Source organism: Thermobia domestica, chromosome 16 (genome assembly GCF_964235325.1).
Source record: "Thermobia domestica chromosome 16, izTheDome1.hap1.1, whole genome shotgun sequence".
Lineage (NCBI taxonomy): Eukaryota > Metazoa > Arthropoda > Insecta > Zygentoma > Lepismatidae > Thermobia > Thermobia domestica.
In genome coordinates, this window is record NC_137469.1 from 89,395,327 (window position 1) to 89,420,987 (window position 25,661).

General features: G+C 37.1%; 1 non-coding gene across 1 annotated transcript; it reads left to right on the plus strand.

Annotated features, from left to right (window-relative positions):
• The first annotated feature begins 24,844 nt into the window (after positions 1-24,844).
• LOC145673576 (5S ribosomal RNA) lies at positions 24,845-24,963 on the plus strand. The gene has a single exon (XR_014128788.1). It is a non-coding gene; the product is annotated as a 5S ribosomal RNA (ribosomal RNA).
• Positions 24,964-25,661: the final 698 nt, after the last annotated feature.

Genomic DNA, 25,661 nt, shown 5'->3' on the forward strand with positions numbered 1-25,661 from the left:
GAGGGGGGTGCACGTGCTCCGGTGCATCCCCTAAATCCGGACACACACACACACACACACACACACACACACACACACATATATATATATATATATATATATATATATATATATATATATATATATATATATATATATATATCTGGGGTGCCCACAAAGGGGGCTATGACGCAAACTGCGTCATTGAAATATTCGGGGGTTAAAATCTATATAAATATGTTTGAGGGGGTGTAAAAATTAATCGAAAAGATTTTTTTTCATGGAAGCACACCTATGGATAGACAATTGGAGGATGCGTCATGGACATAAGGGGGGTGGGCACCACTGTATATATATATATATATATATATATATATATATATATATATATATATATATATATATATATATATTGAGAGAGAGAGTGGGAGAAGGACGAGCTCACTATTTTTAAAACTATATATTGTATATATATTTGATGGTTCCCCACCCTAAAAAAAAGTAAAATAAAAAGAATGGAGTATCTTTTATAATGTATATTAAAAGAAAGTGAAATATTCTTAAAAAATACCTTAACTATGATGAGACAAGCAAGACAATACAAATTTTTAGGTTTACAAAAGGTATCCCTAAAGTGGAATACACTATGTCATTTGAGTATGTACCAAATAGTTAGATAATTATGTGCAGAAGTCACATATGTACACGTCTTTTTCGCATCTAGAGCAGTCACCAAGAATTACAGACAACATACTGAATCCATTATTCCCTTTGATCATCTTCACTGAAATTCCACCATAGAATACAGGACACGTCTTCGCCAACAGTTGGTTTGGTCACATTCGGAAATGATAAAATAGAATTGTCACTGTCGTCCATGAAGCGAATTGCATCACTAGAATCTGAAGAATCACGTGCAGCCTGATTGCCTTTGTTCTTCGAGGAATGTATTTGCTTTGACATACCATTTCATGTAGGTCAAGATTCGGCTAGATCACTTTCATACTAAGATTATCATATTTTTAATTTTAATTATATTTTTGCCTTTGGAAGATGTTTTTAGATTTCCCTAGCTCTCTCTTATGTCCCTTGTAAAGTTACTTATCTCATTTCCATACTTATATAGTGAACCATCTGATGCTTTTACAGGTATATACATAAAATCCTACCTAATACTATAGTTTTTAATAAAAAAGAAATAGAACATAAGGAGATTTGGGTAGTAGATTGATACCTATTGTTTCTTTTCTGATATCTGACTTTTTTTTTTCTGCAACCAGCTTTTGGACATCTGGAGACATTGCTAGCACAATCGATTTTCAGAATAGATGTCAGATGAATGTTTATTAATCTGAATTATGTAGGCGACTTGTTTCTTTTCATAAAAGAGAAAAACTTGTCACATTATAAAGTATATATATATATATATATATATATATATATATATATATACAGTAGAGCGTCGATTATCCGAACGTCGGTCAACCGAACGACCGCTTAACCGAACTGTGTACTCGCTCGCACCTGTTACTCTCCCATCCTACCGTCCATCATCCCCCTCACTCCCAAACCAAGTTTCCCACAGTAGTCGCCGCACTGAGCCACCGCTGGCGGAACATTGCTTCTAATTGGGCCTTCATAAGGCGCTGCTGACCGGCCAAGCCGCCAGTCGCTGTGTTTCAACAATCAGCACACTTCTGTCGGTTTGGCACTGGCTGTAGAAGTAGCGGCAGTATCAAAGCTGTTCACAGCAACAGCTGCGCCAGCTTAGAGTTGAGGCGTACCGCTCCGCGCAGTTTGAAGGATTGCGCGCCCGCAAAAAGAGCTTCTCACGGTGCAAACAGTAACCTTCTGTTCTCTGTTACGACTGTACCACATACTATATATTGCTACTAAAGTTGCCTTTGTACGTTACTTTGTAATACTTAGAGATGCCTGTTTTTATGAATAAATTTACTGTACAGTACTTCTTTTTGGCAAATAAACATGTACAGTTCGATTATCCGAACAAACCAGTTTTCCGAACACCCATGTCCCCCAATTACTTCGGATAATCGACGCTCTACTGTATATACATATATTTATTTTCTTGGGGTGAACTGAGGGCCGCAGGCCACAAGTTAACATAACTGATCTAGATCTTATATACTCTGAATCTCTTTCCTACTCTTTCTCTACGTGATGATTGGAGATAAGTGCTCTGACAATGGGGTGGAGAGTTGATTTTCAAAAAATAACACGATCTACACCCTTGCTGATACATATTACGGTAGCCTAGCTTCATGCATCAAACAAGAAATCGATAAACTGTGAACACGAGTCTTTTCAGAGAAAATATTGCACTAATGCACTGATGCTGTAAACCTTTGCCTTAGTTACATAGACGTACCCTTTAATATTCTATACATTATTCGGCGTAAGCTCTAAACTGCGATAAACAAAGCCACGTGAAATTAAATCTCGCTGATTTGCTCTTGTCCTACCGACGCTTGTATTCCTCCGCAAAATAGTTCATGTGATTGCATTATTACTTTTACTATGAAGCTTCAAACAAAACTGCTATATTATTATAAATGACAAAAATATAATACGGATTATTAATAATGCTGCATTCGAGTGTGGCTAATGAAACAATACAAATAAACACTAAGCATGCGCAGTAATTATGGCGCCAACTCAACTGTGGGCGGGTGTTCTGCTTTTAAAGTCTTAAAGATGACTGGCATGAGTCCCGGTTCCGCGAGTGTTGTGGTGAAACACCAACAAGGCAAACCTTTACTCACTAAGCAACAATTGTTTACGAGCGAAATTCAAATACTTTTTTTTTTTTTTAAATCTTTCGAGTTTCTTTTCTTTCTTTTCTGCTGCTGCTGTAAGTATCTGGACAACACGAGACAGTATTGTCAAAATGCACGTGTATAATTTGCTCCTCCCCGTGGGGAGTGGGAGTGATACATCACTAGCCAATCGTATTTGTGACAAGCGGAAGGATACAAATAGCTATTGTGTTTATCGGAGTTTAGAGCTTACGCTGAACAATGTATAGTTAAAATCAAAAATTGTATCACAGACTCTTATACAACATGCCTTCCTTTGAGTAAATCGTGGTCGCATACTCTGCAGGCACTTTATGAATGCACTTTGTGCTACGAGGATACAGTGAAACAACTTACTATTAATAATACTAATACCATGCTAAACCACCAGGTTATGGCATATGCTGATGATGTAAATTTAATAGGGGATGATAGGAGAACAGTAGAAATAAATGCAGAGATATTATTAAACGCTTGCAGGGACATGGGTTTAGAAGTAAATGCAGAGAAAACTAAATACATGGAAGTGCGTCGGGACCGTAATACGGCAAATTGTGGAGGCGTTAAAATATTAAATAATACTTTTGATAAAGTGGATACTTTCAAATATTTAGGATCAATGTTAACAGACGAAAATCATATTCACGAAGAAATTAAATGTCGACTAAAAGCAGGGAATTCGTGTTACTATTCGGTTCAAAATCTCTTGTCGTCGCGAGTTCTGTCGAGGAATTTGAAGCTTAAAATATATAAAACGATAATCATGCCTGTTGTTCTGTATGGTTGCGAAACATGGTCGCTTACTCTGAGGGAAGAACATAGACTGAAAGTATTTGAGAACAGGATCCTGAGAAGAATATTCGGACCCAAGAGGAACGAGAATGGGGAATGGCGGAAGCTTCATAACGAGGAGCTACATAGTTTATACGGTTTACCCAACATTGTTAGGGTCGTCAAGTCTAGGAGGCTTAGGTGGGCAGGTCATGTAGCTAGAATGGAAGAAAGTAGAAACGCTTTCAAAGTCTTGACTGGTAGACCCATAGGAAAACGACCATTAGGAAGACCTAGGCGCAGATGGGAGGATAATATTAAGATGGATCTCGCAGAGATAGGAATACAAAGTAGAAACTGGATCCAATTAGCTAAGGATAGAAGTCAGTGGAGAGCTTTTGTGAACGCGGCACTGAACCTCCGGGTTCCATAGGCCATAGAGTTAGTTAGTTAGTTAGTTAATACCATGCTAAAGTGCGTTACTAGTTGTATCTTACTGCACTCTCCCGAAAGGAAATTCCAATACACGGATAATGAAAAGTAGTACTGTGAAAGTGCTATATGAAGAAGTGCTATATGAAGATGGAGTGAAAATGAACACGAAAATGAGACAATTATCTTTATGATACGAATATATTATTTTTTTTTTAAAAAAAAAAAAGTTATATTATGTGATTTTTTTAAAACTATATAAAATAAATTCTTCATAAGTTTACAGCTAATCAGATCTGAAGAGAGAGCAAGAGCGAGATAAAAGCACACAGATAAAAAAAAGTTGCTGAATTTTTATTACGTACTTAACCCACTAATTATTACCGCCATTTTATTTCCTCCAGTTTTCTGTCTTCTGATGCGCTGAAATTGCTGCACCGTGTCGGTTGGTACGTAGAGGACGAAATATAAGTTCCATTTCCGAGACTTTCAAATCATCATCATCATTTTCTTTCTCTTTTGTTTTACGAGATTTCATTCCTTTTGTTGGCTGAGAAAAACGGAACAAATCACCGTGTCATTTCTTGTCAATGTGACGTAATAATTGAAAATTAAATTGCAAATTGTCTACAGAAGCAATGTTTCTACTGCCTCACTGTACACAACTACAAAATGAAACTTAAAGCATTTGTGGTGGATTTGTCTTTTTTTCATCTTTGCTTTCTAAAACAGAGCGTTTTGTTTTCGCGAGTTCCATTTCCTTAATTGATTTTATTAATAACTTATGTACGGAATGCTAAATGGATAAGAAGGAACTCAGAATACCCTACTTTCTATTGCTTACTAACCGTGGAATATATCTAGGTTAATGGTTTGCAGCCAACGAGGTATCGTACATTTTGAAAATTCACAGTATAAAGAATTAGCCTATTTCAAATTTTAGTTAAAGTAATGTGCACACTTTACACATAATTTTAGACCTTTCTTCTTGATCGAACTTTTGAAACAAGAACGTAAGAATATGCAAAATATTGGAGGCAGAATAATGTTGCTTTAAGGAAAAATTACTGAAGCCTAGGGAAATTTTAATTAAGACATTTAGAGGTGGAAAGGATATTCGACAACAATAAGCAAAACTGTGTAGGAGTAATCCACTATGAGCAGTACAGAGGGTGTTTTGTCTATATATTAAGAAATTGTACTTAGTAAACATTTATGAAAATCAATGACTCTAACTGCAGTAGTGCTGGTTGTGTCTCCTCTTGCTCCGAATAATGATCCGCAACGTAGTTTCCATTGCAGAAGGCTCCGTTGGAGAACTACGAGGGGGGATCTTAACCCATTTGTTCTTCACAGCATTCCAGAGTCTACTTACAGTTGACGCACGCCTTTTGCTCAAAGCCCTTTTAAGCAGTTCAAATTCCACTACCTATTGGACTTGCGACTGGAGACTTTATAGGTATCACGTTGAAAAGCATAGTTTGTATTCCAGTAGCCTCTTTCATCTTCTGGTAGAATACAAGAGACGATGATGAACCTTTGTCTTGATGGACGCGGATCATGTTGATCTCGTTTCCGTACATTTCTGGTAGGTTTTCCTTGTAGATCGGCCTCAGGATCTATTCCTGGTAGGACAGAGATGATTGTGCAATTTTTCTTCACCCTGCCGGTGACAACAGCCGGCAATACCACGAACTCTTTTGAGAAAGCTTCTTTGTATGCTCGGACCCGGTTTGTGAAGCGCTTCGCACTTTTATCTCAGTGTACCATGACACTATGTTTGCGCAGTCAGAAAAGTACACCCACGCCTCATTCAATGTAGCAACAGACATCCATCACATTTGCTTTGCGAGATGCTTCACACAGCTTCTGAGCGTTACACTTGTGTGTTACACTTCCTGATTAAGCGCGCGAGCTACAGCAAAATTCAACTACAAATTTCGACTAGTTACAGTTAACACAATAGAGAAAGGAATAGTTTCCGTTATTAGCTAGCTCCAAAGCATTTTATAGTTCAATAAAAGAAAACCAGCATAAATGTCCATTAAGGAAGAAGCAACAGAAATAGTTGTTCAGAACATTCGGAAGTTGGATTCTTGTTATCCACAATCGGGTGAAGGTTGTCATATTTCTTCTGCTCATTGAAACATAGCAGCGACTCTTTTGTAAATAGCAAAAGACGAAAATACATCGTGTACCCCTTTTCGAATTTCTTTACAGTTAACACAAAGCAAAAGTTGCATTTCTAATTAAAAAAATTAAACACATAGTACAAATTCAAACTGCATCTGCATATGGGTAAAATTACATATCCATTAATAAGATGTTGTAGAAAATTAGTATCCTGTCTCAACTGCAGCATATTTTAATTGTCTTTAAACGCTTAAAAATGTATGCTAAATTCTCCAAAATAGTTCTGGGGAATTAAATTGTACTGGATCTAAGGATGGACAGACAATTTTGACAACTGGATCTGAAAACTTGGGAAATTTTAACAACTAGTAAGGGCGAACCGGCTGAATAACACCAATGGTTATATCTCATTAACCATAATCTGTATTGTCATTTAACTAGTATCATAATGAAAAGTTTGTTTAGAGTATACTTCAGTGGTGTGGTTATTGCACAAAATCATTTTTTTAAGATTACAAAGAAATCGATTTCCTCGAAGACTACTCATGAGGATTTACACTCACCCATATCATTTTGTTCAGCTCAATTAGATCTATAGATTGGTTTATGCCTCATATATATAAATGAAAGTGACTATATTTGTGACTTAATAACTCTTGAACCACTCGATCGATCTCGATGAAATTTTCAACATAGATGAGGTTCAAAAGGGACCTAGGATGATTTTTATCATTTCACTTTGACGGTGCAACTTGGGAGAGAGGTGGGGGGAGATATATAAAAATAATCGAAAATGACAAATATTAGTTTTCGGGGTCGCTGAGATGAATAGTGACACTTCCGACCAGGGGCGGATCCACGACCGACTTCTGGGGTGGGGCGGCGGGTTGTCATACTGCTACTTTTAAGGGCTCCAAACTTTTTCATGGGTTATATATATATATATACACACCCTCCATTCCAAAAGAAACCGAACTTTTGAAAACAAATAGTACCACTAGTGCCATCTGTTGTAATATTTTACCGGTAGATGGCGTAGTCCCTCATTGACAACTGGTATAAATGTCATGACATTTGGATGCACGGCAACAAAGTTATTGCGTTTCAACTGTCAGTGTGTTGTGTACATCGGTCGGAAAATGAGTTTCAAACAACGAGCTGCAATTGAGTTTTGTGTTAAACTGGGTAAAACTTTTAGTGAAACGCACAAAATGCTACAAAATGCATATGGTGATGAGTGTCTATCCCGTACGCAAGTTTACGAGTGGTTCAGGCGATTCAAATCGGGTAGAGAGACGCTGGATGATGACGAAAGATCAGGCCGTCCCAGAACCGGATTATCGGAAGAAAACATCGAAAAAGTGCGTGAATTCATCAAACATAACAAAAAATCGTCGGTGAAAGTTATTGAAATGGAATTAGGCATTTCTCAAACAACCGCATACCGCATTTTGACCGAAGTTTTGGGCCTGAAGGTTAATTCGCGGTTTGTACCACACAAACTCACCGAAGACCAAAAAGTTGATCGAATTGCGCATTGCAAAGACATCGTTAAAAGTGCTCGGCTGGATCGAAACTTCTTGAAATCGATTGTAACTGGTGACGAGACGTGGTGTTTTGAATATGAGCCCGAAACAAAGCGGCAAAGTGCTGAATGAAGAGCGCCGGATGAAGGAACACCCAAAAAAAGTCGCTTGGTGAAGTCAAAAGTTAAGGTGATGCTGATTTGTTTTTACGATTCAAAAGGAATTATCCACAAAGAATTTGTTCAGCCCGGCCAGACAGTCACTGGAGAGTTTTACTTGGGCGTCATGAAGCGTTTCTGGCAAGAATTCGTCGTATTCGGCCCGAATATCGCGAAATCGGCAGTTGGACTCTTTTGGATGATAATGCACCATCACATCGTTCGCGACTTGTAACTGAATTTTTGGTCAAAAATCACATTATTCGGTTGCATCATCCGCCCTATTTACCAGATCTCGCTCCGTGCGATTTCTATCTGTTCCCGAAACTGCATTTGGCGATGAAAGGAAAGTGGCACGCATCGATTGATGCCATTGAGAAGGCGACGACCGCCGTCCTAAAGACCATTCCAATAAAGGACATGGAGAAGTCGTTTGACAACTTGTTGGAGCGTGCAAATATGTGTATCGATGCAGAAGGGGAATACATTGATTAATAAAAATGATTTGTTCCAAAATGTACATTGCTTTTTTGATTTTTTTAAACGTTCGGTTTCTTTTGGAATGGAGGGTATATATATATATATATAATAAGAAAGTTTCCTCTTCTGGAGGGGGCGATCGCCCACGCCGTTTAAATCCAAATTCAGGCCCACAGCTTGGAGGAGGGATATACATATATATATATATAAGGGCGGATCCAAGGGGGCTCAGGGGCTATAGTCCCCCCCCCTTGACGCTCAGGTTTACACTGGATAAAATGGGCTTCAATTCAGCTTTACACTGGATAAAACGGCAAATTATCGTTTAGCCCCTCCTGGATCCGCCACTATATATATATATATATGGTCGGATCCAGGCTTTTCTGAGGAGGGGTGCACCAATAACTACCAAAATAACAAACCACACTGAAAATCTTGAAAGTGACATGTGAGTATTTTAAAGAGGGTCGCAAGGAATATTCAGGAAAAAATAAATGTTCTTCTCTCCTCCAGGCTTTCGTTTTATTCCTACTTGACAAAAAGTATATCATTTTGCGTGGTGAATTCTTTTCGTTCAACATTTAAAAAAATCGACTTAAAACTATTGGTTTTGCAAAGCTCTGCTTTTTTTTTTAAAGCCCCAAACGGAAATATGACAGCAGAAATTTTTGACAAGTATTGCTATTTTCACTGCTAGTTTCTCATTTTAGATAGTGTATCTTTGCAATGAAGAGGGGTGCATCATGTGCACCGGTGCACCCTCCAAAATTCGGCCCTATATATATATATATTAAAATGATCGAAAATGACCGTTATCAAAAAGCGCTTCAGTAATAGTAAGAAATAACTGACTAACAGAAGATATCACTATTTTTTCTTATTTTAACCTAGCGATGTGGATAATTGACGCCAGTACGTTAAAAATTTAGTTTAATTTACTTTAGAATTATGAAGTATTCAATTACTTGGAAGCTGACAACACAGGTTTCTCATTTCAGTCTACGTAATAACTTCTTTCACGTTAAAACTAAAATAATTATTATGTTTTCTGCTCAGATTTTATGTATAATTTCCTCATCGCATCGTATGCCCGACAAAAATGTTGTTTAGAAGTTTTAGTAAGCTAGGCTTAAAGTAGTAGATATAGAGGCTTCTTCTAGATCGACCATGAACATAAATGAAGACAGAAAGTCCCTTCTCTCTTTTGCTACGGATAATATAAAGGGATGACTTTTGTTAACTTCAATAATATACAGCACGCAAATCGATGTTACTTAATTCGAGCAAGAAATAAGAGCTACCGAAAAAAAAAAAAAATAAAAAAAATAGAACGAGGATCTCGCTCGTTTCCTTGACGTCAGCAAGAAGTACGTATGTACGCATATAATCCTCTTACTAACTCATTACCAGTAATCTCCGGAACTCATTGTATCCAATAGCGCTAAGAAGAACGTATAAGATTACCGTCATAGGGTGTTTTGTTATTGACGTAATTGGTTTCTCAAAATATTGGTAATGAAGTTACTTATTATACTGTAGAGATAGGGCTGAGGAGAATAACTTATACGCAAATTAATTTTCACCTTTAAAAAATAAACAAAAAGTGAAAAAAAAATAGTAATTTATCTAGTAAGGGAAGATTTTTTTTAATAGTCAGAAAATGCAACATGGTTCTCATTTAAATAAGCAATTTGTAATTTGAAGCAGCTTTTAAACCTTTACGCATACTTTAATGGTTTTGTTAAATTTTATCTGAAGCCAACCACAAAGTTTCATAAAAGTATAGAAACCAATTGAAGGGTTGAATGCAAGAACCAGGTAAGTCCACTTTTAGAAATGTTTTTGTAGCTGCCTGGTTCTTGCTCTAACTTCCCAATGAATACTGTATGTAGGTACACTCATGTCCAAAATGATTGTCGCATATCTATAACTGTCTTCTGATAAGAATATAATTTGATAATGATTTTGCAGGATACTTTTAATACTGATACTATGTGTATAATCGGGAAATGTATATTTGTGGTAAATTTCATAGGAAAAGAATTATAAACAGGCCCGCAACTAGGGTTTCTGTCACCCGGGGCAAACACAGAATTCGCCCCCCCCCCCCAAGGTTTAGTCGAAAAGTATCACTTATGGATTGCAACTGTAAATAACATTCTTAATGAAACCAGTTACATCGATTTTTAAGTACTTTAACCCTCCAATACGCGCGCGGGCTACCATCGTAGCCCAGCGTTTTTATTTTCCTTGCCGCAAAGTATTTCGAGATGATAACTCAAAGGGTGTCTGTGTACCTTTCTATCAACTATCATTCTGCGTGTTTAGGGTGTGGTCAAACGTAAAATCGAAAGGATCTCATTGTTATTCTGCTTGAAAGTTTCATGGGCTACATCTGTAGCCCGCGCGACTATTCATGTCACGGGTGTTCCAAAGCGTCAAAGTTTTTTTTTTTTTTCATTATAGTTTGAGTGTTGATCAGATGGTCAATGAGTTTGCAAAATGCCAATTCTGATGAGAAATATTTTTAAAACCAATATTTACGATCCAAAATCATTGAGAACATAACAATGCAACAATGAAAAGCTTATTTTTTATTTCTGTAAATTTTTCGGTGTAATCTTTTGATGTAGAGAAAAGAAGAAAACTTTCCATCAACAATGTAGCACACAAGAATTCCACACTATATTGTTATGTGTACCTCTCGAACTTTAGCACTTTCTGTACCTTTTGGGCACCTTTCTGTATACTTTCTCTTTCTGTATATATGCACCTCTAAGGTGCACACAAGTGATAGAAAAAACTGATTCGAGCAAAGCATCTCTCTTTACAGTGCATTAACTAGAAAGTTCATTAAATATGAAAGAAATTGCTTCATAAAATATTAATAAATAGATCAAGATATTTAGATTATTTAATGTATATTAAATATTATACATTATACACGATTAAAGTAAAAAAATGATTGAAATTAACAATAAAGCATAAGTTGGACTGATAGATAACAATTCAAAATGCCTCGAAAAGCTCTCAAGCAAAACTAATAGATAAAGCTTCATACAGCCTTCACTCGCAAAATCTCTTGGTAGGCGTCAGTGTTGCCAACAAGTTGATCCAAAAAGTCGCTAAATTGGAGATGAAATGACTCCAATTTTGGGTGAAAACTCGCTAAATTTTTTTGCCTCTTTCATATTATATATATATATATATATATATATATATATATATATATATATATATATATATATATATATATATATATATATATATATATATATGTGTGTGTGTGTGTGTATAAGATGCTTGATGAATTCAAGCCATAGTACTATCTACGCTACAAGAACATATATGAAAGACTCAAAGACTCATATATAACTAACAATAATTTCACTTTTATATATTTTTAACTTTATGATCAATTTTGCTTCAACAAAATCAATAATAAGTTTAGAAAAAGGAGCAAAATGAAAGGTCTAGAAAAAGTATTCGTCTAAAAGGTCTACTTACGCTTCTACAGATAATCTGTTTGCTATCGATAATGTATTATTTGTGCCTCTAAACGAAAGCTCTGTAAACTAAAGGACATTAAAGCTGGAGTTCGTCCCTGTTAGAAGGTAAGAGATAACAGCAATCAAAGCTGGAATATAGAGATAAATGTGACTTACTTTCCCAGTTCGTCAACATTTGCACTGATTCAAATAAGTAAAAGAAAAATAAACATATATCTGAACTGATTCGAGTTAATAGTACTTTTTATGACAAGTTGTTCACAGCGCAAAAGTCACTAGATTTGTAAATAAGTCGTCAAATCGTCATTTCAAAATCACCAAAAAAGTCGCTAATCGGAAAAGTTATTTTTTGTCGCTATCCTGGAAGGCGAATCCCCTAGATTTAGCGACTTTCTCCCCAGATTGGCAACACTGGTAGGCGTACAAGAAACAATTAAATACACCGAGGCATGTAAATTATCTTTTCCGCCACAAAACTGCCCTCTAGTTTAAAAACATTACAGCAATTGCGTAACATTACAGGGGGCGCGTCTGAGCTAAACTCTTCAACCAGCAGCAAGCAACAAAAATCGGGAACTTTTCGCCCCCGCCCCTATTGATAACAGCGTTTTAAACTTCAGAGCTGCTCTCAATGGAATTATACAAACAAACAGCTCCTTGTGTTAGGAAAAGGAAAGGGGGGCGGATTCTCTGTGGTCGCCCAAGGGAACAAATGTATGCAATATTAGGTTTTTAATGTATGACATTACACCTATTTAGATGAGACTCTCTCTCTCTCTCTCTCTCTCTCTCTCTCTATATATATATATATATATATATATATATATATATATATATATATATATATATATATATATATATATATATATATATATATATATATATAATCAACGAAAAGAGGTCCCATGGAAAAGGCCAAGTAAACTTTTGATTTCTTTTAACCTCTAGAATAAGTTCCTCAAGGGAAAGGGTGCGATTTTTAAAACAATTGATATATCTTCTTTCCGGCGCCCCCTCCAACCACGTGCCCCTCTGCCCCCCCTAGTTGCGGCCCTGATTATAAATACGAAAATTAGAATGAGTAAAACAAAATGTAATACTAAATAGACAAGAAAGTTTTATTTTCATTTTATTGTTCTTATTTATTGCTCTTTTGACATGAAATTTGCCACATACATGTCTTTGCATATTATACACATACTAACCTTATAAGACATACCGGGCGAATTCGTTATCAAATTATATTCCTACAACAACATATTTACAGACATGCGACAATAATTTTGGACATGAGTGTACCTCCTTTGCATTATAACACTGAATATAATAATCGGATCCAAATGATTCTTGCACACAATATAGAATGATTTTTTCCTACTAGAACATGTGAAAATCTTTAATTCGCTCAAAAAAAAAAAAAAAAAAAAGATCTACCTGGTTCTTCTATCCAACCTTTCAATTGTTTTCAAACTCCTCTGTAGCACAGATACCTTCTTCAAGGTGCGAAATAATCGTAGTTGGAATGAGTGTGAGGGAGGGGTGGAGAGAGAATAAATGGAATGAAATTCCTAGTTTTACGTCCCACATTTATGCCATGTAGGCTAATGACGCAGATGACTAATGAAGGCGAATCACTATGAAATAATTGATGGGATGAAAATGTGGGAGAAATTGGAGAATCTAAAGGAAAAACTCATGAACATGATATTATCTAGCACAAACTCCCTTGGCCGGGGAATCGAATCTGGGATTCCTGGCACCAGAGGTGAACGCTCTTCCATTGAGTCACCGTGTCCACCAAGGGCGGAGGAGGTAGGAGCAGGGATGGAAATTGAACTGGTTCTTGTGAAAACGCTTCGGTCAGGTTCCTACCTTTAGCATTCGTTCTTGGTGCCTGAATCGGTTCAAAAGCGGGTCAGAACTAGTGCTGTTGAATGTTTGTGACATTTGCAGTTTTCGGTTTTTTGAGAAAACCGTTTTTCTGAAAACCGAAAACCGCAAGAGCGGTTTTCAAAACCGAAACCGCAAAAGCGGTTTTCAGAACCGAAACCTCAAAATCTCTTTTTGAAAGCGAAAGCCGCCCGAAACCGTGTTTGCGGTTTTATAAGTAAAACCCTGTTTGTCCTTTTCAACGTTTTATGTTTTTAATTACACCTTTTAACAATTGTGAAAGCATCTATCGATCGAGAAAATTGTATTGATTTATGTCTGTGTTTCAACTTTTTTTTTATTTGCTCCAAGACTATTATGGTAATATATGCAGCACTGTGCGAAAGGGATAGTTCGATGGTTGTACGTACAAGTCACAGCTATATTAGGGTTGCAATATTTTAAAATCAGAAAAGTGGGGAGTTCTAAACCGTAAGTACTGATGTGAACTTGTGTGTTACAAATACTGACCTGGAATCCTTCGCACTTTTTTTTTTTTTAGTTACTTCTTTGATGACACTTACATTGTATTTTTCCGCTGCAGGGAAGCAAACTGGACCCCACCTGATTTTCATATATTTTGTAAATTAGACCACGAGGAACACGAATCTGAAGGAATTTTGACATTCCGACTTCCCGAACTCGAGATACTAGAACTTATATAGTAGTTTTACATAGTATGTATAAAATTAACGAAGAAAGTTCTGTCGCTTTTTGACCTATCACCTTATAGCATCGATATGTCACCTAAGACGTACCTGGAAGATCAAAAATAGTACCCATCAGTGTCAACGACCTTCTGAAAACGTTCGGGATGGGCATGGATTCCTTCGCGGTAGAACTTGGTTTGCCGTGAAGCGAAGAAGGTATCAAGTGCATTTTGCACCTTTACTACGGAGTTGAACTGGAGTTCTCTAAGGTGAGTGTCCAAGGAATGGAACAGGTGATAATCGAACGGTGCAAAGTCCGGGGAGTATGGCGGATGCAATAGTTTCCCATCCAAGGCGTAGGATGGTGTCCCGGGTCATTGTAGCCATGTGAGGCTTAGCGTTGTCCCATAACGGGAGAACCCCTTAGCGATTGAGAAGTGCTGGCTCCAGGGTTTTGAGCTTTTCTTAAACACGGCTCAACTGCTGACAGTAGACAGTTGCATTAATGTTCTGCTCTGACCAGCCGGTAGCAGTTCCCGATGCACGCTGTCGCGAGCAGTCCACCAAACACACAGGAGGATTTTCTGCTGCATTACTGGTTTCAGCTGTTTTGGAACCGGTTCATGGGATTTTAACCAATGATGATGACGCCGTGGAGCTTCGCACAGGACCCACTTCTCATCACATGTCGACATCCTGTCCAGAAATGGATTCTTCCTCAGACGAGACAGCAAAGAAACACAGGTGTCTGCTCGCGTAGCTTTCTGGCTCGGAGTTAATTCATGTGGGACCAATAGACTCAAGTTGTAGTGCTTCCTAAGTTGATGGAGATGCAGCCGAATGGTTTCTCCACTCACATTGAATGTTAGCCGTAGTTCCTCACAGGTCTCTCCACTGTTCGCCTCAATTGCTACCTGAAGTTCTTCATTTTATACATGTGTTGGTCTTCCAGCTCGTGGTGCGTCTTTCGTGAGTGTTTTATCACCATCCTTAAACTTTCTAAACCACCCTTGCACTGTCTGCATAATCACGACACCCTCACGAAAGGCCTGAGATATCTTCAGCCCCACTGCAGTGGCGTTTGACCCAAGTTTGAACTCGTACAGCATACACGCCCTTATGACGCTCTGTGGAGGTTCCATATTCACTCTGTCTTTACACACGTTCACGTTGTAACCGAACTGCCACATTCAGGTAGAATGTTGGATATACCCACACCAACATCTGACCTTCGCCTTTTCTCCATTCGCATTCAACTCACGGTGTGAGAATCAGTTGAACACAGACCTCCACAATAAGCGACAGAACTTTCATGGTTACCTTTATATATATATATCTCAAAGGACATTATATGTTTCGTATAGAGAATATATCTATATTAAACTTAAAGTTTTAATATCTCAAGTTCCGGAAGTCGGAATGTCAAAGATCCTTCAGATTCGTGTTCCTTGTGATCTAGTTTACGAAATATATAAAAATCAGGTGGGGTCCGGTTTACTTCCGTGGTCACTTTATGTTCGAATATCTCGAGTTCCGAAATTCGGAATGTCAAAATTCCTTCAGATTCGTGTTCCTCGTGGTCTACTTTACAAAATATATTAAAATCAGGTGGGGTCCAGTTTGCTTCCGTGGTCATTTTATATTCGAATATCTGGAGTTCCGAAATTCGAAATGTCAAAATTCCTTCAGATTTGTGTTCCTCGTGGTCTAATTTACAAAATATATAAAAATCAGGTGGGGTCCAGTTTGCTTTCTTTGTCATTTTATATTCGAATATCTGGAGTTCCGAAATTCGAAATGTCAAAATTCCTTCAGATTTGTGTTCCTCGTGGTCTAATTTACAAAATATATAAAAATCAGGTGGGATCCAGTTTGCTTTCTTTGTCACTTTATGATCGAATATCTCGAGTTCCGAAATTCAGAATGTCAAAATTCCTTCAGATTCGTGTTTCTCGTGGTCTAATTTACAAAATGCATTAAAAAAAATCAGGTGGGGGTCCAGTTTGCTTCCCTGCAGCCACTTTTCAAACGAAACTGAGTTTTCCGGAGTGTACATTTTGCTTCAAACTGAGTTCTGCCCTGGCTAACATACGTAAGTAAATTCGCTTCTATAAGAGTCGTTAAAATTGTCGTTCGGCATTCTTGTAGCTTATGAAGGCATGAATAATTCAAGTATATTTGTCACAACATCTACAAACGAATATTCATTCGTATAGAACCTCCAATACCTTACATTAAAAACACATGAACTACACAAAGAAAACTATTGTGCATTAGAGCAGATCTCTTATTAGCAAATGGTCCTACACACCACACTGCTCAGATAGCTCACAGCCTGAGCCTGAGCGCGAGTCCAAATTTAACTCAATCGCGATTAAGATTGTCAGAGGTGTAACGGTTTACGTTGGATATACCAACACTTTATCCACTAAGTCATCTTAGATTTTTATCCAATCCCAAAAAGCGGGTGGTTTTTCGTGATTAAGATACGTTTAAGCGAGGGACGAATATAGAACCTGAAAATCGGGTGGTACCCGCAAAAATCGGGTAATATGACAACACTAAGCTAAATAGAAAATAAGGTATATCCCTATTTAAGATCATTACACCTGCAACTCATGAAATTCAATTTGAAATTTCATCCACTTAGACTGAGATCTTTTATATTATCATTACTCTTTCACCTTGTTTTTAAATAGCACTGCCACTCTTTCTTTTGTTAAAAAAAAAAAAAAAAAAACACCACCTCCCTTTCTTAAAAAAAAAAGAAAAAAAAATATTTAGATCGCAATACACAATTTTATTGTTGATTTGTTGCCACTCCGATAAATGTGAATGTTGTGGTTTTGCATGTGTTGACTGGTTTCTTATCGCAAATCCCAGACACCTGCAATAGTTCATACGTGAAGGGAACACCGATCATATTTTATTCTATATCTTTTTACTTCCCAATAACGATAGCCGTGCCTCTTTGTGAGAAACTGCGACTTATTTATTTTTTTTTTTTTTATTCTGCCAATTGTAAAAGTATACTAAACAAGAATTTGCCTACACATTAAGACATTTTAAGAAAAAATATCTTCTTTCCCCTCTGCAAATTTTGAGCCTTTTTTCCTTACGCCAAGGGAAATTTCCCCTCATCTGGCAACTGTGAGCCGAAGATGGGAAAGATTTTTTGCTGTTTTCTCGTCGTTACTTGATATTAGTGCTGTCGAATTTTTGTGACTTTTGCAACTTTGTGACCTTGTGACTGTTTGTGTTTCTGAAAACCGAAAACCGTAAATGCGGTTTTGAAAACCGAAACCGCAAATGCGGTTTTGAAAACCGAAAGCGCAAATACGGTTTTCAAAACCGACATTTTCGGTTTTATGAAATTTCACTTTTTTCAAAAACCGGTTTTCGGTTTTTTCAAAAACCGATTTGGACAGCACTAGTCAGAACCGGTTCTTTTTTCATCCCTGGGTGGGAATGTAAAAAAGATACCCTTTACACGAGAATGTTTCCAGAGAGTTCACATATTTCAAACTATGTGGATCCACACTTATTAAACTATGTGGATCCGTAGTCATTAAAATAAGGGGAATTTCAGAACCACTTACGTTATAGAATGTTGTATCTTACATATCATTAGTTCACCCATTAAATGCTTATGAAATGTTAGTTGATTATTATGTATGAATTACTATATTTACAAACTTAGTAACATACTAATGACGGGAATTTTATTTCAAAAATATTAAGTACGAGTTCCCTCATTCTCCAGGATTACTGACCCTGCTGTTGCAAAAACTTGTCGTAGCCCCTGATAATAGACGCTCGAAATTACTAACATTATATACAGACATACAGTAGAATTTCGATACTCTGAATCTCGATAATTCCGTTTAATCTAGACTACCTAAAGAATATCCGGCTGGTTGCAGAAGACAATCTGTTTCTTGTGCGCATTTAGAGTCAGTTACCGGTACACTTTGAAATCTTTTAACAACAATGAAAGGTTATGTACATAGTCAATGGCGTATCGAACAGGGTTGTAACATACTGCAATCAATATTAAAAAAGACATGTGATTCTAGAAACGGTTTTATAGATTTTCACCTTTAAGATCGATACACCTTCGCATACGCTCAAGCCAATTTTAAAAGCATTTTTTTTTTCGCTCTGAGACCGCTAGCTCAGGAGCCGCTGTTCGCAATGCGTCAACAGCTGCTTCAGGTTGATACAAACCAATCACTATATTCATATTATTTTTCTTTATCCTATTTTTGAGCTTCAGTCAAGTTGGGTGGGATCAGGGGTGTACCAACGACGGGGAGGCAAATGCCCCCTCCCAAACGACTTCCTGGCCCCCTAAATGGACTTGGACTCTTAGGTGTTTGAATAAACATGTTTCCTAAAGCAAAATGACGAATACTTATAATAGAACAAACAGAAATGACCATTCTTGACAAGAGAAGATTAAAGTTTAATGAATATTGCAAAAATAGCCCTCTTTTCTTTTTAGAAGCGGATTTTCGAAAACGCTGTCACATATGCAGGGGCGGATCCAGGGGGGATCGGGTCGATCACTCCCCCCGAAGAAGCTTTCTTATTTTATATATATAGATAAAACCCATCCCAAAGTTTGAAGCCCTTAAAAGTAGCAGTATGACAACCTACCGCCCCCGCCAGAAGTCGGTCCTGGATCCGCCCCTGCACGTATGTTTATGCATTTTAGATTATGTGTTTATATATCTATTGCTTCACGGAAGTGGATAGGCCACTCATCTTTTCCTAAGCTTTGTTTTTCCAATGTTTTAATGCCACCGTCACTTACAAGGTGAGTCTTCTTGAATGAAAGTTCAAAAATTCAAATGGGAATGGGGACATAAAGCAAATCAAGTATCACCAGTGTGAGATTAGCAATTCGAGGGTGAAATTGTTTTCTTGATATCTTGTATGGTTTGCATGAACTCTGAAAGTTTGAAAATCATCTACCAATGGCACGCTACAGCACGTTTTCTACGTATGTGGTGGCCATCCTGTCTAATGGAATTCCCTAGTGTCGTATTCACCCTGACTGCAAATTTAAGAAAATATCCGGTGATATATGGTCACTCATGTGCTGAATGTGGCCCTGTAGGTGCCTTATATAGTGGGGTTTTTCAGCATACATAATCTCTCCAAGAAATAGAAATAAAATGGTGTGAAGTCAGGTCATCTGGACCGTCATTCCACAGACCTTCTTCCCTGGGTGTTACATATTGGGTGATTAACGCACGCCGTCATAATGAGAAGTCCCATCGTGTTAAAAATTAAAAAAAAGGAAAGTTTCCGTCTGGTTCAGAAGAAAAGAAAATATATGTTCCTCCAGGAACGTCGGACAGTGATAGCACCATTAAGGTAGTGTCTATAAAAAATTGACCAATGATTACTACCCCTTGTCGTCTGTTTTAACCTTTATACAGTATCTAGAGGCTTTCTACCTCTGGTGCTAGGGGTCTCGGGTTCAAACCCTGCTCCCGCCAAGTGAACTTTGTGGTGGACAAACACCGTGTGCGTGGGTTTTCTCGGGGTTCTCCCGTTTCCTCCCACTTTCTTCATTCCAGCATTTCATTCCTTACTCATTATCACCGTCTCCTTTAGCCTAACCGGCATAACCGTGGGACGTAAAACTCAAAATTTCATTTCATTTTTCTAGAGGCTTTCTCCTCAATGCACAAACTGAGGGCGCGGCATCCGCATGCCATGGTGACGGGAACACACACTACATGGACCTGTACATGCATACAATTTTTCATTGCTAATTAGTACTTCATGTCTATGTAACTGGCGAAAGGAATTATTTATTTTTTTATTGTCTAACTGTAACTGATGAAAAGAATCATTCATTTTTTTTTTTTTTTTTTTTTGTGTGTGTGTTCCTAGTTCTTGTTGATGTGATGTGCTTAGACGGATTTCAAATTAAAATAATTTCCGTAAATTCTTGATATACTTATAGGCTGGTTTCTGGCTCCCCCCTCCCTCCTTGAAGTTTTTACCTTCTAGATTCGCCATTGTTCAGTGGAGAAAAATACAGAGATAATATATCAACAATTTAATGTTTTATTGAGTTTCTTGATATTTATAAAATAAGCAAAAGTAAATAAATAAATTTATTATTTTTTCTGACATTTTTTGTTGTCATATCTGCAGCGCTTACCAACAGTGTATTGTTTATGTGTAAACTTTCAAACGATAGATGTCAGGTTATGTGTGGTATGTTGATGTTTCGTCTGCTTGAATAAAAGAAATGACTTGAGAAGATGATTATGTTTTAAGTTCGGAATGGTCTGGGTTACGGGTCGGAATATAAGCTTATATTTAGAGAGATGCTATCATTATACTTTCTTCTATCATATTTATAAGATTCAGTAATTATGGCGCTATTTTTGAGTCAAGGAAGTCGCCATATTGCGTTAGTAGTCTGACCACTTGTTGTGTTGACAGTGGCAACGTGAATCTGATATTTTGGATTTTGGTCTATTTCAGCGTGTGTTGAAGCATCTCCATATGATGAACGGGTAAGATACTATTTATATGTCAATAAATAAGTTGTCAAAAGCGTAGGAATAGTATAAAATATATAAAAAATATGTGTTGATTGCAGAGTTTTGACATGACAGGACAGAATACAAGTTCGCAAATGTTCTGATTATTTTTCTTGTTCTTTCAATTTAATTAGCTGTGTCGTGGAAATTCACTTTTATATATCGTTTACGGAGACTTTCCAATATTCACATTGAATATAATAATTATTTCATAACAATGAATTCAAACCTCGACATACGTGTAAACGATTTGGTGGGAGTGGTCTGCTTTGTTTACATATTGCGTAAGAGATGAAACCACGAAAGCACAATATGTAATTACATTCATACTACGACAGTTGTTTCCAGCGTACATATTACTCAAATTGAAACATGCGGGACTAAAGATGAGGTTTGTAAAATAGTAAAATTGTTAATTTATGCAACTGATCCGTTCTTAATGTCCTTGAAAGTAAGGTACACCTAGTTGTGCATGTATTTTTATGTGTTACGATAAATTAACCTGTTGCACATGAATGTCATTGCATGTACAGTGTTTGTATGGCCTGTATATTCTTTCCTTTGTATCGTTAGCTTGTATTTATGTGAGTGACAGTGACAGTAATGGGAACTGCTGGTTTGTTTGTTTTTCCTGATTGTGGTTCTGTTGATTTCTGTGATTTTATTTTTAATTATTAGTAATGCATATATTTATTTTCTCCACTTTTATTTTCTGTAGGGCATACAGTATATTATAAATGATTCCCTATCTGTTTTCGCTTACAAGAAATGCATTTTCCTGTTTTGCTGCATTTAAGCCTGTCTGTTTTGAACCTGTGTGTTCCTACGTGCAGGTTTACTTTTGGCGCATCACTCGAAATAATTGTTGAAAAAAATATAATTCTTTCACTAATTTCCTTGTCCCCTAAAAGATTTGCGGTGGGCGACATGAAAATATCGCTTGGCATAGATAAAATTCAAGGGAGCCACCAGAAGTATTTGCTGAAAAACTACAATTCTTTTACGACTTGCATATAAATACGGCTTCGGAATTTATGGCATAAAAACTATAGTGCAAAAATACAAACCGACTTGTCCTAGGTGGCCACTAAAAGCACGAATGCTATCTAACCGAGTTAGGGGAAGACGAAGCGCGGGGTTCTCCGGATGAAGCAGGCGCGTCAGCAGCGGTGGGTATACATATAAGCGAGGGTAGTGAAAAGAAGTGGATATTGGTAAAGATTCGAGTTTCAAAGCAGTTGTCATGATTTCATAGTAATAACGCTCCACTTCTAAACATAAGATACATGTTCTGTACACTGTGGAGAAATACACACCCGATGGAAAATAGCATCTAATAGAGTCATCTTTCATGTACACTCACTTATTTTATCCGTCGTAAAGCACTTGAAATGATTTTACACTAGTGACCTTACACTTAACCTAAAATACAACTGTATTACTTTGTATGTAATTCTGTCGCATGAAGAAAGTTGTTCCTTATAAATCTTTTTTTTTTTTTTTTTTTTTTTCATCATGCAAAGTATTCAATTTTACCTGTAAATCTTCCAAAATGTGGTGCTCTAAAACCACACCAGCACCTTGCTTTTCTTATCTTCTGTTCTGAAAACAGTAATACAGTTAATTCGATCAAATAGAAAGTACAAATACTGAACTTAACCTGCATTAATAAGTTAAAGCACGCAAAAAAAAAAAAAAAAAAAAAAAAAAAAAAAAAAAAAAATCAATCAATGCCTTGTTTTGTTTTCAATTTTTACAATTTCTTTTTTCTTTTTTTTAAACTGTTGCCTTCATCACAGCATTTAGTAAGGGTGGATTAGGAAATTTGAGCTACTTTTTAAAGTTTAATAGTGTTCCAGGTAGATACTCTGAGATTAAGGAAAACGATGATGATGAGCGAAACGATGTAATGAAGAACCCTGTGTAGGGTGGGAGAAGACGGAAGATCCTTGAGAAAACCCATGGATATGGTGTTTGTTAATACATAGCCTATTTTTTGTGACCTTATATCGAACCAAGGACCCCATACACCAAGGGTAAGCACTCTACCATGAGTCACGGCGACCCCAGAAGGTAAAATAAATAAATTGATAGCTGTTGCCAAGGCTTGAAAAATTTTCTTCTGCCCTATGTACCAGTTCTGAAAACCAGGAGTGAAGTAGGAACTATCGACAGGGAACTGTTGGGAAAACTAATGTCCAAACAAAAGCTAAGCGCCAAACTTGTATTTCCAGTCAACATAGCGACCTGACTCCTGAGGTTTTTAGCCCTGATAGTTACTATAGATATTATTCACGGTAACTTAAGTTAACTATTGCTAATTATCCATTCATAATTTATCTGTTCTTTCTCTGATATATCAGATTTACTAGTGCAGTCTTCTAAATGCTCTGATAAAGACAGCAAAGTAGGAAGATCGCTAAAATTATTAACTACAAAAATTAAAAACAGATTACAACTTAGGTGAGTCCAGTACAAACAGCTAATGGCACGTTCAGGATTTCTAATAAGCATTCAACTTACAGGTTTATGAAAACAACCTGCATAGCACAACTTGAATAGCATACCTGAAAACAACTTGCACTTCCGAGCTTTCGACTCTTTCCTAGAGCCTTTGTCACGAAAAATTAAAACAGGAGACAGACAGTGCTAGTGCTAGATACACCTTGTTCAAAATCATACGTCATGTCAAATGATTTGACGTATGATCTATGGTTTTGACAAGAGGTATCCAGCATTGCTGTTGTACCCCTGTTACTATTATTTTTCTGTCTGCTGTTTTTGTTATTATCATCTCTCGTGACCAAGACTGAAGGGTAGAGTCGAAAACTCAGAAGTACAAATTGTATTCAGGAATAGCGTAAACCTGTAAGGAACAGACAGTGAGTCCATCCATTTAATCTGATGGCCTTGAGGTATTACACGAGTTTGCGAAGGGAAGCACAGAAATCAAAAAGCATTTTTCGAAATAACCTTTATGTAAAGATACACTAACATGATATAGCGTGTGTGTGCCAGTTGTTTCAAATTTATTTTGCATTATTATGTGTTTTGTACACATTACAGTATTACATCTTGGGGTGAAATATTTAACTACGTAGAAAGAAATTCAAGCAAAAGGCTACTACTCACCACCAGAAAATCAAAGTATTCTAAGTAATATAATTTTTTGAAAAGCACTGATCACAGTTTGTTATGAATAAATTTTTTTCCCCCTCAGCAAAAGCTCATGGATGTGACTTGACTTAACTGTTATTGTATATTTGTATGTGTGTGTGTGTGGTACTGATCAAAAGGTAGGTTTAGACCCATTTCCCTGGTGAATAGACGAGCCCATTAAAAATCCAGTAAACAGGAATAGTGCGGCACTTTCTTTTCCTGTCTGGGTCTAAAGCTACACGTGCAGTGAAACTGAATACGAGTGCGAATGTGAACTAGTCTGTCTCCATTGGATCTGAAAATTCGCTAATGTGAAGTCATCATCACATCAATGCATCTCTTTTAAAGGTTAAATGTAAAATTTTATGCGTGGAAATTCGTTTCTTAAGCTTCTGAAGGAGCGATAGCAACATATTAACACTTGTCACATAATTAGAAAGAAAGAATTTTAGTTTTATGTCATACTGCTATCCTTATGCCTAAACAAATATCATTTAGCTGCAGATTAAGCAACTTATGTTTCGTGTGGGGGATTAAGTTCGAATAAATATCATTTGGTTGCAGATTAAGGGACTTATATTTCGTATGTGGAGGATTATATTTCCTATAGAGCCATGAAGACTCCACTGCCCACTTCATTCATGTTTCCTTATACTGTAATGTGTCCGAATACGTATAACATAATATGACATTAGAATATACAGTAAATAACATGTGGGACTTTATCAAGGACGCCAACAGCCACACCATGCTGAATATACCGGATCTCCTCCGATCACCGAAGTCAAGCAGCATCGGGCCTGGTCAGTACTTGGATGGGTGACCGCCTGGGAACACCAGGTGCTGTTGGCGTTCATTTTAGTTCCTTGGTTCGATCCCTGCTCGCGTCAAGCGAGCTGTTTAGTGATAAACACCGTATTTGTGGGTTTTCTCCGTTTCCCCCCCCCACTTTCTTCATTCCGCCATTCCATTCATTTCTCATCATCGTCTCCTTTAGCCTGGTCAGCATAACCGTGAGATGTAAAGCGTATAAATTTCATTTTTTAACAAGGACAGTGGTTTAGCATATGCGTAGTCATGGGTTCGGTCTTTAGCGAGGCGTGTTTTCATATGAAGAGATTGAGTTCAGACTCAAATATTTTGATCAAGTAGACTTAATATATGTAAAACGCAAAATCATGTGTATTTTCGTAGTTTTTTTTTCTAGAATTTATATTTGTACTTAATTTACTTGTATTTTTTCCTAATTTACTTATATTTCCTCACGGAAAATGCATTGCTTCAACTACAGACGATACTCTATTCGAACGGGTTCGGATGAACAATCGCAGCATGTCAAAATCATTCACATTCTCATCCTTTTGCCAGTCTTCACAATGCGCAGGTGGAAGCTAGTGCTGGGAAATTTGCAGTCGGATCCAGTTGAGGCACCTCCTAAGTATATGTGGAAAACCGAAACTTAGGAACCTCAACTGACGAATTAAGAAGTAGGATGAAGGTTCTACATATACGAGTACCGAATAAATTGCTTCATTACATGCCATTTAGTT